The 13,557-nt window shown below is 39.6% G+C and overlaps 1 long non-coding RNA gene across 1 annotated transcript in view; it reads right to left on the reverse strand.

The window, feature by feature from the left end:
* LOC127014840 (uncharacterized) overlaps positions 1–7,104 on the reverse strand; it is a 62,193-nt gene extending 55,089 nt beyond the window's left edge. The window contains exon 1 of the long non-coding RNA XR_007766227.1: positions 6,959–7,104. This is a non-coding gene — a long non-coding RNA (uncharacterized LOC127014840). The remainder of the gene's footprint in view (positions 1–6,958) is intronic.
* Between the last annotated feature and the right edge of the window lie 6,453 nt (positions 7,105–13,557).

The raw sequence follows: 13,557 nt of genomic DNA on the forward strand, positions 1-13,557 counted from the left end.
TATAATTAACAGTGCCAGGGTCAGCAATATAAAGCAAACATTCATATACATGGGAAAGTTCAATTGTGCTAGAGGTTCTCCTTGTCAGAAAACAGGAGGTTACCTGTGACAACCACACAGTAATAGCAAGTTGTCTTTAGAGATGTTTTATATTAACAGCAAATAATAATTCTTACAGTAGGGTCACTTTTTAAACTATTTGAAAATGCATTACGATTAAGAGTGTATTAACAGATTCAGCGCGACTGTTAGGATATGCCTAGGACAAACAAAATGGAAATCAGTCACTCCAAATTGATTACCATCATATCTGGTCTCCATCAAGAGCCAGTAATTACCTACATTTATCCCAGAGGCAGTTGCATCATACATGTCTGTTAATGTATAAATAGAGATGAGTGTACAATATCTTGTGCCTATGTCAGTGAGGCACCAAAGAGGGGGAAGAATAATTTTTTTTCTTGCCTGTATAGGCAAGATATTGTTTATTAGCAAGTTAAGAGAGAGATTGGGGCACAGGAAATTCTGATTAGAGAAAGCTTTTTCACCATGAGGCTGGTCAAACACGGACAGGGGCCCAGATAAGCCATGGGATCTCTTTAAGTTCTGCTGGACAAGGTCCTGAGCAATCTGACTGAACTTAAAGCTGGCCCTGATTTAAGCAAAGGACTAGAGGCCCCCAGAGATCTTTCAAATTTAAAGTATTCTGTGATTCTAAGAGCCAACATGGCCCAAAACAGAGAGGCATCTCCGGGAATCTGCACTATCTGAGAATCTACCTGAAACTGTGCTCAGACTCTATTTGTTTTTCTTCGAGGCCGAGCAATCTTTGTTTTCTTGCTGGTAGATTGTTTCAAAGTTGCTCTGAGTGATAAAAGTACATAACTATAAATATCTCTCAGACTTTAGGAAAGTTGTATTGTACAGAGACTGTAGAATATCGTACTAGAAGCATTGTAGGGGGTTTAGGGAATAGAGGGCTTAGGGAAAGGGAAAATGCATCGTACTTGTAGCAACATCATTTAAATCCAATTCTGATGCTTGCATTTATCTCCACAGTGTTTTCTAACAGAAATCAGATATTATTTTCCTTCTGCACAATAAACAATAACAATCAGCAGCAACATCTGGGCTCTGCTCTTCTTAATAGCACTTTCATGCAGTTATAATGTAAAGTACAGGAACTGAAATTGGAAATAAAACAGAAATGTTAATTTGACACTTGGAACTTCACTACAGCTGTGCAATTTTAAGTCATTTCAACTGCAGACTTCTGCTGTTAGGTTATATTATACAATAACACTTTATCCATCCAGAGACATTTTCTTAGTCATCATCACTCGTGTTTTGGGGGGGTTTAAACTTATTTTTCCTGTTCTTTCTTAGAGAAGGCTATGGAACTGAAGTCACTTCAAATCAAAATTTCCCTGTATGCACTGAGTATCCCCACCCACCGTTCCCTGCCATGCATCAGGGTGAATAGAGGTACACAAGCTTTGTCCCAGATGAGGTACAGACTGACTTGCAGGGTTGCTGCTTTCTTTGCTTGATCTTTGACATCAGGCGCTTGTAACAAGGCAGTCCACTGCCAGCACCACCAGGGATGGACTAGTTTAGTTACAGCACTGGCATTTTACCTAGCATTACCTTCTACTTATCTGACCAAGTTTAGAAAGGGCACATACTGAAAACCCTCAGGGGATGATTTAAAACATCCCTCCTAATGTTTCTGTCACTGGTGGTGGCATATCAATGCCTGCATACCACACTTCAAGGAATTGCCCTTCAGTAATAAAAATGCAACAGCATCCAAAACTCTAAGGGGGGAAAAATATAATCCTGCCCCGAAGCAAAAGACACTGCTTAGATGATGCTTTACCTGGTCTGTAACTTAACTGCAAATGCAGCTGTGAATGCATGGTAGTGCTTAAAGTGTTCCTTGCAGAGCAAATTTCTTCTTTGCACATCAGTTTATATAACTTGTACCCCTGGGAACACCAACAAACCTCTTATTTCCTTTACCTCAACATAATATTGATCCACAAAGACTTCCGGGATTGTTCCCCCTTCTCCTTATATTAACAGTGATTTTTTTTTTTTCCTGGGAAGAGGAAAGGGTTCATAGTCTTAGATAAATACTGTATTGAGTTTCCCTTCAAATACCACCTTAGCACTCTATGAAAATACCTTCAAAAATTAACGCAGTTGATCCTGCTGGAATGCAAAAGCCACTGTCCAGCATTTACTCAGCTGACGTAAACGCTGGACATGGTCCAGCACTGTCCACTGCCTCATCGTCGGTCACTCCTGCCTCTTCAGTCAGGCTTAGAGAAAAGCCTTGGGTTTTTTGTTCTTGTTTAATTTGCCAGCCTCCTCCAAGAAAACGACTTTTGTGTTCCCTAGTAGCACCCTGAAAGTCTAGTCCTGGTCTCACAGTGGCTACAATAATACAATTCATAGTAATTCAGGAAGCAAGCTAATTAGCTACAAATGTATGCAATATTCACAAGCACCTACCAAATAGCTGAGATTAGTAAAATGTTTGCATCAAGTCTCCTATTTTGTTATTCCTTGTTCTGCCTGATTAACACATGATGCATTTCCTTCTATCTTGTGGTTAGATGTCTGAAACTTCTCAGCAGGGAGTTACAAACAATTCACATTTGACTTAACATTCATTATTTCACTAGAAAAAAAAATCCAAACATTTGCTAAGTCTCAGGATTTTTATTCCCCATGAAATCAAATAATCACCAGTACAGGCTGATCCCAAAAATCTCATTTACTTCCATGGGTTTGAAAACATTATTTAATAAACTTGGGTCAAACATTGCTTTAAGATTAAGAAGAGATTTACTGTTGACTTTGAGTAACCAGAATTCCACTTTATATCTCCACCAGCTTAGCAAATTTGAAACAATCCCCATCTACCGTACACAAGCTAATTATTCCTCTTTTTGCTAGCAACAGGCAATAGTAACCATAAACTACACAGATATCCATTTAGGTTTATTTGCATAGCAACTTCATAGTAAAACTGCACATATGACAAGTACATTGGGAAATCACTGGGAGAGGAAGATACTGTAAAATTACAGAGGTTATTTTCTATAATTACTGAGTTCAACCAAACAGTTATAGAACATTAGGGGCTTCAGGCTGAAAGGACAAATTTCAGCATGAGGTTTCAGACTTGGTAAACTAAGTTGAAAACTATGGGAAACATAAAAAGCTGCCTGGAATGCACTTCAAAAGTATAATTTGGAAAAACTATTTGTAGCAGAGAAATAAAAACAGAAAGAGACCAAAGAAACAAGGAAGTTAATGGAAGAATTCACTGTATGTCATCAATGGCTGGATCATTTCATTATATAACCGGCCATCTTCACAGCACCAATCCATATATCAGTAACTAAGTGGATGTAATGCAGCTTAGGAATAAAGATGCACAACACTTAGCATTTTATCAGGGGTGAAAAGAATAGGTTTGTCATGTCCACATGTACATTATGCAGACTGACGAATTCATAAACACCACTACCTGAACTGCAGATGCAAATTCTCGGAGCACTGCATTAATGAAATCAGGCAGCTATGCACAAAACCAAACATGAGCATCCGAGCCACAGTAACCACACTTGTACCTAAACTCTGAACGTGAACTGTACCCAAAATGTTGCCCATACGTTACTTATTTGCAAAGGGCTTTTAGTGAAAGGAGGTTAAGTAGTTTGACAGAGCTTGTCTGAATATAATACCTGCGGAGCAGACACAAAATAAGTAGCTGCAGTACGTATGGCTGGAGGCAAAGAGGAGAGAGAGAGAGAAATGGAAAGAGGGAGGAAGGGAGGAAAGCAAGCAAAAGGTCTACAGCTGATTCACCCCCTAGCCCCCCATCTTTTTTCTTTTTAAGGGAATCCTTGGATGTGGCAAAACAGTTTAATTTGACTGTTTGTCATTAATTGCCAGCCTGTGCCAATAACTACTACAGAGAGCAGGAGATTAACTTTCAATAATTCCTACAATAAAAGGCAAAAATGTTACCAATACTATCTCATAGACCTCCCTCACCTGATTTTTTTGATACTTCCTCTTCTCCCTCCCCCCCCAATAAAAAAATCTAACTCTTACCCTTAGAAAAAGAGTAACAAGCCATCCCAGACTTGTTATTTTACTGACTGACCCTAAAACTCCAACTACTCATTTTCTGTCCCAGTCTATTACGGCACTTCTTGAACAACACATGCAGGTGGGAAGCCATTGCAGCACTTAATTCAGGGTGGAATTACCCCAGTTTAAAACCACTGAGGATTGTATTTATGATACTAATTAAAGGGGAGAAAAAACACACAAAAACTCCACAAAAACCCAATGATTTCTATGAATAAGTGCCCAAAATTCAAATTCCACAGCTGGCAATTGCAGAGAAGCTCCTCTGACTCCCTGCAGATTTCTTTTCAGCAGTAAGTTTAATTAAGGTGGGTTGGTTTTTGTCTTTCCACACAGGAAATTCCCTCTGCATCTGCCACACAGAGTGATTCTTTTATTTTCAGGAACAGGAATTCAAAGGAATCCCTGAAGCATATCAGAGTTAGGCTTATGCTAACTATCAACCATACTTATCTTTTCAAAGATTTTATTTACCTTGTTTAAAACTTGAACATTAATCCAAGGCTAGCCATCATTTTGCCTCTGCATTGCTAAGACAACTGAAGAAGTTAGTGGAATACATAAAATACTGCAATAAACCAAAGTTTCCCCTACGGCACTTCAAGTTCCTTTTCTAAATTAGTCCAAGGAAACAGCAATTGGGTCACTCTCATTTTAGATCTTCCAACAGCAAAAAGGCTGATTTTACTGAATTTGGTAAAGAAGCTTAAATTGTTGGTTAATTAACATAGTCATTTAACTTTAGAAAATGAATCAAGTCCCAGAAGTCAATGTCAAGGCTACCTTGAGTCAAGAGCATTGTAAAAGAATAAAACAAGGTTTTATCAATATCACCATGCCACATGGTATCATGAAAATAAAACATGTAGGAGAAGAATCCTATTCCCCCTAAAATCCAGTACTCTACCCAGAACATGTATGAAAGAATGAACTTCAGTGGGTAAAAGTAGAAAGCAGTAGTGGCAATAGCTTCAGGCAGTTCTGTAACTATCAGGGACACAGAGATTATTTTTTCTCTCCCAAACATGTACGGGAAACTAAAATACACCACTGATTTTTTTTTTTTTTTAAATAAAAAAGGTTCATTCAGTTTGAAAGTTATAGAGCTGTTTAGAAATAGCACCAACATTAGCCACAAAGCATGACAAGTTTAAATAGAGTCACAGTATCTAGAACACTGATGTCAATAAACCCTCACTGCTTTGTAGCATCCAGGAGAACGAAAACAACCAGGTATCAGAGGTGATATGTACGCCCTCAGACCCAGGAAAAGGGGAAAGCTTTGGGAACGGATCAACACAACAGTTCTGCCTAGAAAAGTTTACGATTTCATGCTCACTCCTCAGCTCTGTCCTGCCTCACATACTCAAAAGAGCATGAATTTCAGAAAGCTCAGCTCAATCCCAGCCAGAGACACAGAACGTAACAAGGAGCCCAACTCAGCATGGGACTGAACAGCTTCCAGCAAGGGGCCACCCACAGCAGGAATGGATAAAACCTGGCAGCAAACAGGAGTGTGCAAGGAAGGGCGTCCTGATCAGGACGCAAAACCGCTATGGGAAACTCTGCTGGGGCTGCAGAGCTGAGTGTCTGGGAGCCTCAACTGCCTCACAAAGTGCTGTTCTTCCCTGGAGAATCTTTACCAAAAATGTTGATACTGAAAGGAAAGCTCACATGGGTAAGTGCTCATCAGCACAATCTGCCCAACTATATGCCAAAGGACTGTATGAACATTGTGATCTGGGGGATACTGAACAATAACTTAAGGAAAGAAAGCTGGTGGAGAACGGGAAGGAGTTATAAAAGGACAGTGGTGGAAAAACAAGTTGAGATTTGAGTTAGGGAAAAGGATATGAGAAACGCATTAGCTTGTCTATACAATACTTCTAGATTTGCTAAAGACAAATTTGTCTAAAATTATTCCATATGTACTAGTGCTCCTCTAAGTGTGCAGGTCACACCCACAGCATAGGAAAGCCTTTCAGATTATGAGCTGCAACTCCGCCAGTCCACCATTAGAAAACAGGAAAATCAGCTACAGCCTTACTCCATAATACAATGTGTAATGGGTAATTACACATCTGCTTCATATATCACCAAAAAACTTGTATAGGTAACAGTGTGCCACATTAAAGAAGTCAGATTTTGTCTGGGCAAAAACTACAAAAATTAGTCTAATCTATGAATTAAGACAAATCCACTTTTAAGATCCCCAAAGCCTAGAAATTATTTCCCACAGTGAACTTAATTATCTTCGTTTGTCCAAAACATTATGCACCTTGTAATGCCTATCACATTATTTTCGCTTCCTGGGTTGTCTTTAGCAGTCTCCATCATCCATGCTGTTCTCCCTACAGCCGAACTAATGACCTCCTGTTTCCTACGGATTTACTTTCTTTACAACTGCAGCCAAGAAACTGGGTTTTTAAAGTGTTACACAGTCAACTTTATAAAACATTCCTTTTGTTTGTGGATGTTGCAGGTGATCACACTTCAGGACAATGCAGGTATTCATGGGGCTTTGGTTTGGGGTTTTTTTGTGTTTTGGTGGTTTTTTTTTTGGTTTGATTTTGTTTGTTTGGGTTTTCTTTTTTCTGTTGGGGGGGGGGATTTACACAAAACCCCTCAGGCATGAACGCACACTCTCAGCCTATCCACTAGGTGGACTCACACGATTAAAAATAAATAAGTATCGACATGTTAACTATCAGGACAACAACAACTAACGCATGCTATCAAATACCCATGTCACTTTGACAGGGGAAAGGCTATAAATAGACAAACTCACCTGACGCGACATTCCAGGAGATGTCTACCATCGCTCACGGGCAGATTTGCAGGCAAGAAGTTTTCCCTGCGACTCCGAGGGAATCAAATGTAGTCCAGGCGCCGGAGGCCCTCGAAAGCCATGGAAGCCGCCTCATGGTCCGAGGACCAAGCTCAATTCCCAAAATATTTGCAGTACAAACTGTCACAAGCGCTTTGGCGAGTGACAGGGAATTGTACTGGGTGTGGGTGCCCGGGCATCGGCTGCGCTGTGAGGAGAAGCGGGGGCTGCCCCCTGCCGGGCACAGCCAGTACCAGCCGGTTCCAGATGGTTCCGGCCGGTTCCAGCAGCCCCACCCCAGGGCACAGCCCAGCCCCTCAGCCACACCGGAATGGGCAAAATGCCGCCCAGCAGCGAGGAAAGTGTGTCGTTCTTCAAAGCAGTAAACACATATTGTCTTTCTTTGTGGTAGCAGAGGAGTATTATATAATTTATATATATATATATGTATGTTTATATAGTGTGTGCTACCTCTCCAATGTGAGCACCGTTACCAGCAGCACAGTTGAAGCTTCCAGTAGCTACCAAGCCACAAACTACCTGAGCCACACCTGTGTATGTATATATATAAATTAATATAAATAACATCTTTAAACAAAAGAAAAACTTGACTACACTGAAACAAAGGACTGTGAGGGAAAGAGCTGTTTCCATCAAGGTTTCCCCTGTAGCCCCTTTCTGCCATTTCTCAGTTCTCATTTGCTTCTCCTGCTGATAAGGTCACTGGTGAGATGTATAGAAATAAAGTGAAAATACACGCTAAATAAACTCAGCCTGGCCCCTGCCAGCACATACAACTTCTGGCAGTGCAGCTTATCTTCCGACTAAGCTCACAAAAGCCTAAAAAAATCCCACTGCAGCTGATTTACTATTTAACTGCTCAAAACACAGGCAGTGAGAGAAAAATGGGAGTCTCCCCTTTAAATACTATTTACAGTACTGGAGATAAGATAGAATTACTTTTTTGTTTGTTTTTTCCTTCCTTTCCCATTCTGCATTGTCAAATAATGCCTGCAAGCCAAACCCCAGGCATTTTTAAAGAAAAAGAATAGGTATGTATGAGATTCTCCAAGTTGCAACTTCTTTGTTTTGTTCAGCCTCATGCCAAGGGGCCCTCTGTCCTATTAACAATATTTATGAAAAGGTTTCAAGAAGGTTTAGCTGCAACCATTAAAATCAAGCCAATTATGTTAAATGAAATTACATGGGACTAGAAAGACTTGTGGGGGCCTTCTGATGGCCAAGAAAAATGAAAACATTCAAGTTGACATGAAAGGAGAAATTTTTTGTGTTTTATTCAGTGAACCTGAAGAAAAGCCACCAATTTATAATAGGTACTCTTTTATAGGGAAAACACATTTCCCAGGGATTTGACAGCAAAACCTAACTAGTTGATGTGGTTTGGGGAGACAAGACAGCTTCTCCGTTTTTGTCATCCTCACAGCAGTGGGGACTAGAGCCCACTCACCTTCAAGTCCATCCTTTCCAAAACAAGGCAACATGACCGAGGACAGCAGCTTAGAAAGCAGCAGAGCCAAAATTCAGTAACCAACAAATTCAGATATGTAAGGAATTTGGGCAATTTTAAACAAGTAACTTTGTGGGGGGAGGGAGAAAAAAAAACCTCAGACCCCTTGCTACCATATTGACAAGCTCTCTTTGGCTCATATTCTACAACTCCTTCTGATAGGACAGTCACATCTTCTTCAGCAGTATCAGGATATCATTTAAAATGTGCATTGTTTATCCTTTCTGATATATTATACATACAGCTCAGCTGTCTCATAAAGCAGAAGCAATCCAAGCACAGTAGTTTCAATACAAACATTCATTGGAAAACAGACTCTCTGCTCTCAACCAAAACAGACCATTTTTTCTTCCTTTTATAGCTTTCAGAAATAACCTTATGCAAAAAGTGATTATAGTTGTAATGATAAAAAATGAAGGGAAATGACAATAAATAATGTAGTATCTTTTCTGAGCACATCAAGGGCTTTGAGGCTTCAACATTTGAAGAAGGGTCTTTTTTACCTCAGTGAGTGGGAAATATAAGGTGTCTAAAGAAAAAGAAAAAGAAAATATCATCTGTCACTGCCATAACAGCAAGAAAATAAAGTTATTTATATAGGCTGCAAACAGAAGTGCTCCTGAAAGAAATCATCACTGGAGAAATATTTTTGGATGAATAGTATACATCAATAGTTTAAAGCGGGAAAAGAAAAAAGTGTGCATTGAGGAAAAGAAATGTAACAATTGAAATTAAATATTTCAAATGCCTACTGAAATATAATTTCTAAATTTGCTAGGATGAATTTACAAATATCCCCCTCCCCCTTTTATTTGGATGGACACAGCCCAAGGATGCTGCAGAAAGTGGGTCAGTATCCCAGACTTAAAAATTCAACCTGAGACAAAAGCAGCCATACTAGCAGTTTCTATCTCTTACAGTTCTGTTTCCTATACTGGTCACCAAAATACCTAAATTGCCATGTAGAGAGGACATTCCCCTTCACCTTCTCCAATCCATCTCTGTAATACATAGCCAGAATAGACCTGGGAAGCCTGGGTACTACACTGCCTTAAGCTCAGAACAACACAACTTCTTTTGAACCTGCTGTGGATGGCCTGACCTATGCCATACAGCATAAATACCTACACAACACCTACACTGCTGAAAGAGTCAAACTGGACAGAGTAAACTTTAAATCTTTATTTAGCAGCTCAGTGAAGCACTGATTCTGCAAACTTTAACAAGTATGTTAAAGAGGGAGTCTCATCACGAACTAAGGAAAAGCACAGGAAGCAACTTTAGGAAATGATACACAATTAAACTGCCATATGTTTTGCCTTTTCCCTGTTGGATGGGTGACACATAAAACATACAATGTACAAGGATAGAGACATTATACAGACTGATATTGATTCCTTTTTTTTTTTTTATGTTTTGTAAATCAAGACTTGAAATCAACACAGAAAAGTTAGGGCCAAAAGACATACCGATATAAGCTATAAAAGTTACGCTCCAGTAACACAAGCAGACTTGATTTGATTTTTGCTTGTTTTGTGAACAGAAGGAAGGCTGCTATTTTGCCCCCTTTTGCACCGCTGTGGGTGCACCTTCTTTCCCTTACTGCTCACGACTGTGATTTTGGGCAATTTGGAATAGAGAATCAGATCAAAGCATTCACCAAAGCTGCAAGATGTCTATATGAAATCTGAAAGCGTATGAGAGATGGTGTGGAGAATTTTATTCAGCTTTCTGAATGCAATCAAGAGCTGTGTGCTCTGATCATGATTCTTCTTTCAGGTTGAAAAAGTGATGCTGTGTTGTCCAATTAAGTTTCAAATTATTAATCTGCTTGCTACAAATTATTATGTATATTACAAAGGAGAAACATGGAGAAAACTTTATTGTTATTTTAAAAGTTACTTATTTTTCTTTAAATTGGGGCTTGATAATTTTCACTTTTTACACCCCCAGCCTCCCCTTCTAAAACACCGTTAGTCTAAAGAAACCTGATCAAAGGTAGGTGGTCTCCATTTTTCAGCAGCTGGAAAACCTTTCTTGCTTCAAATCCTTTCACTGGAAAAAGGACTGAAGTAATTTTGTTTAACATTTCTGAGAATATTCCATCAGGTTGAAGTCAAATAGAGATTTCAGCCCCAACAATGAACACTGAATGTGCAAATCATATATTAATCATTAATGACTTTTAATCAGTTCTGCTTGACAAAAATGCACCTGCATGCGCCAGGCACTCAGAGCTGCCTCTTCTCTGCCAGTACACCATACTGTGGTATAGAAAATAGCATACCATGTTCTCAAAGAGGAGGAGAAACACTGGATATCTTGAATGTCAATGTGATCAAAGGGATCAGCTAAAATACTCATTGTATGTTCTTTCCACTTAAATACTTTTTCTCAGGGGGCAATGTATAACTCTCAGACAGGATTTCATCTAAACTTGCAGAGAGCATTTATATTTCTCTAGCTTGTTCCTGCAGATATCATTAAAAGAAATACAATAATACTTTGTCATCATCCTGACAAATCCTGAGGGAATGTAAATGCCTTGCAGACAAAATCCTTTCAGATCAAACCCAAGGTAGGTCACTAAAGAAATCTGGCTGAACACTCAAGCTCATGACATCACCAAAACTTGTAGCAACTACGTGATGAATGGCAGCATGGCACTCCTCGATAAATGTACAAAGACCTTAGCCTTATCCTGACAAGCTATCTGTTCCATGAAAGCTGCCAAAACCAAAACATTGTCACTGGAGAAGGTTTCTAAGATTTGGCCACAAGTCAGCAAGGATTTTGACTGTCTTGTTCTGCTGCTTAACATAGAACAGCAAAGAAAGACGGCAAGCATCAAAGTCTGTTGATTCACTGCTTTTCTGCCTTTCTAAGCATACTCCTCCTTGTGCTATAAAGTTGCTATAGTACTGGAGATCTGAATAACTATACGAAGCTTGATGGGATGCTTACAGTCCCCACAGACGTCGTTAAGAGGCCAAAAATATAGTGAAGGCAGAGAAATGCCTGTGCAGCAGCAGACACCACTCCATCACTATCTGCATTGCCTTCCAAGAATGACAGTTGCCTCCTTTGACTCCATCCCGACAGGCTACTACAAGGCTGGCTAATCTAACATAGGATGGAAACATTTTTAAGAAGTTTCAAATTTTACCTGATATTGAGAACCAATTTTCTAAGACAGGTTTATTAATTGCTTACCTAGACAACCCTCTGGAAGTTTAACATGAGTGTGCAAAGGAAGGCAAGTCAAAGAACAGGGAAAAAAAACCCCAAAAATCCAACACCCCCCCCAACCCAACAAAACACACACACTTCATATTCAGTTTGTTCTTTATCATTTCTATTTTAAATCAGGCTGTGTGTTTGTATTAACAGCCAGGGTGCAAAACACGAAGTAGGATTGGAGTGGAAGATCGAAGATCAGCAGCGACTCTCCAAAACTACAAGGCTTTGGTGCACTTTCCTGAAGCAGTCCTTAAGAAAAACTCTACCACCAGCACCAACTACTTCCCTCTAGCAACAGGAGGCAGATAAATAAATAAATAAGCATTCTCACTGGGTTCCTCCTTCTGCAGGAGCTTCTTTTGTGTTTCCTTGCACCCTCTTCTGAGTACTGAAGAGAATCATGGCTGAACCTGGTTCAGAGTCCGAGGATGCAGAGGATCACTGCCATCTGCAACCAAACTGTTCCGTGTATTCTCAGCTACAGAAAGGTTCAAGGAATTTAAAAATAAACTCCCCCTGTTGTCTCATCAATAAATACAAAGGTTTTTCTTTCAGCAAAAAGTGTTTTTATTAGCAACAGCAAATCACAGACTGCTACATTTAGCATCAACAGAGATCGAAACTGGCAACAGCAGGGTTTTACAGCACCTTCTTAAAGAAGATTGACACTAGAGACCAAAAAGGCTCTCTGTTACTAAACCTACACAAATTATTTCATTCATGTCAAGACTCCTTTTCAGCACAGGATCACTCAAATATTTCTTTCCTGATAACATTTATGAATAAGAGTAACCTGCACTGTCCCATGCTGCCCTGATCTCATACACTAGGCTAGGCTTTAAGATATTGTGTACAAAACAAGTTGCTATTTGTAGGCAATATTGCCTTGTCTGCCCTTTATTCTGCCTGCTCTCTTCCCACATGTATTTCCTTGTTCATCCTCAATGCTTTTTAAAAATCAACCCAAAACACTTCAGATTTCTCTCTTCCCTAAAAGTCTGCCACACCTGGAATTGCCATCCGTAAGTTGAAACATTACTTCAAGCAAGGAATGGTCATTGATTTTTATCCATGCTCCAGCAGGATTTCAGACATTCAGTGATAATCCTGAGTTTAAAAAAATTAATAATATCCTTATAAAACAACCCAAACTAGGAAAGAGAGAAAACAAGGGAAGTTCTGTTTTATTCTACTTTTTTTAAAGGCTGCCAATCCTATTACCTTGGATTTGAAGTCTGTGCTGTCTGCACCCTTTGGCGTGGTGTATTTTAGAAAGGAACAAAGTGCTCATCACTGCATTTGAACCATCTGGAAAGGGGAGTTCATTCTGGAAGTGCTGAGACTCCGGGCTACAGGGGCATCAGTAAATGCCGCTGTCAGCAGTTCTGTATGCAGGGGTGTAAAATTCATTTTTCTCCGAGACAAAGGCTGAGATATTCAGAAGTGAATCTCACGATGTAAGCGATTACCACTTCAAGAGGAGTCTTACTCAATTAAAGCCTGTAGTATTAGCTTCAAGTGAAGAGATCAGACAGAGGTCCCCAAGCAATTGCATGAAACAAAGTCACCCTTACAGCAACTTCTCTAATAAAACCAGGACTCTATTTTATACTATTTTCTTCTCAAGAGAAATTTCCTAACTAGGTTTCAAAAGGAATTCAACTTTTGCAATTCACAGCCCCAGATTAAGAAATCCAGTCCATAGGTCAGACGCCATTACCTCCATTTCACATAAATCTCCTTCCCTAACACAAATGTTGGCCTGCTTTTTTCTTGAGACTAAGTGAAAAAA

The sequence above is a fragment of the Gymnogyps californianus genome, chromosome 3, assembly GCF_018139145.2.
Source record: "Gymnogyps californianus isolate 813 chromosome 3, ASM1813914v2, whole genome shotgun sequence".
NCBI lineage: Eukaryota > Metazoa > Chordata > Aves > Accipitriformes > Cathartidae > Gymnogyps > Gymnogyps californianus.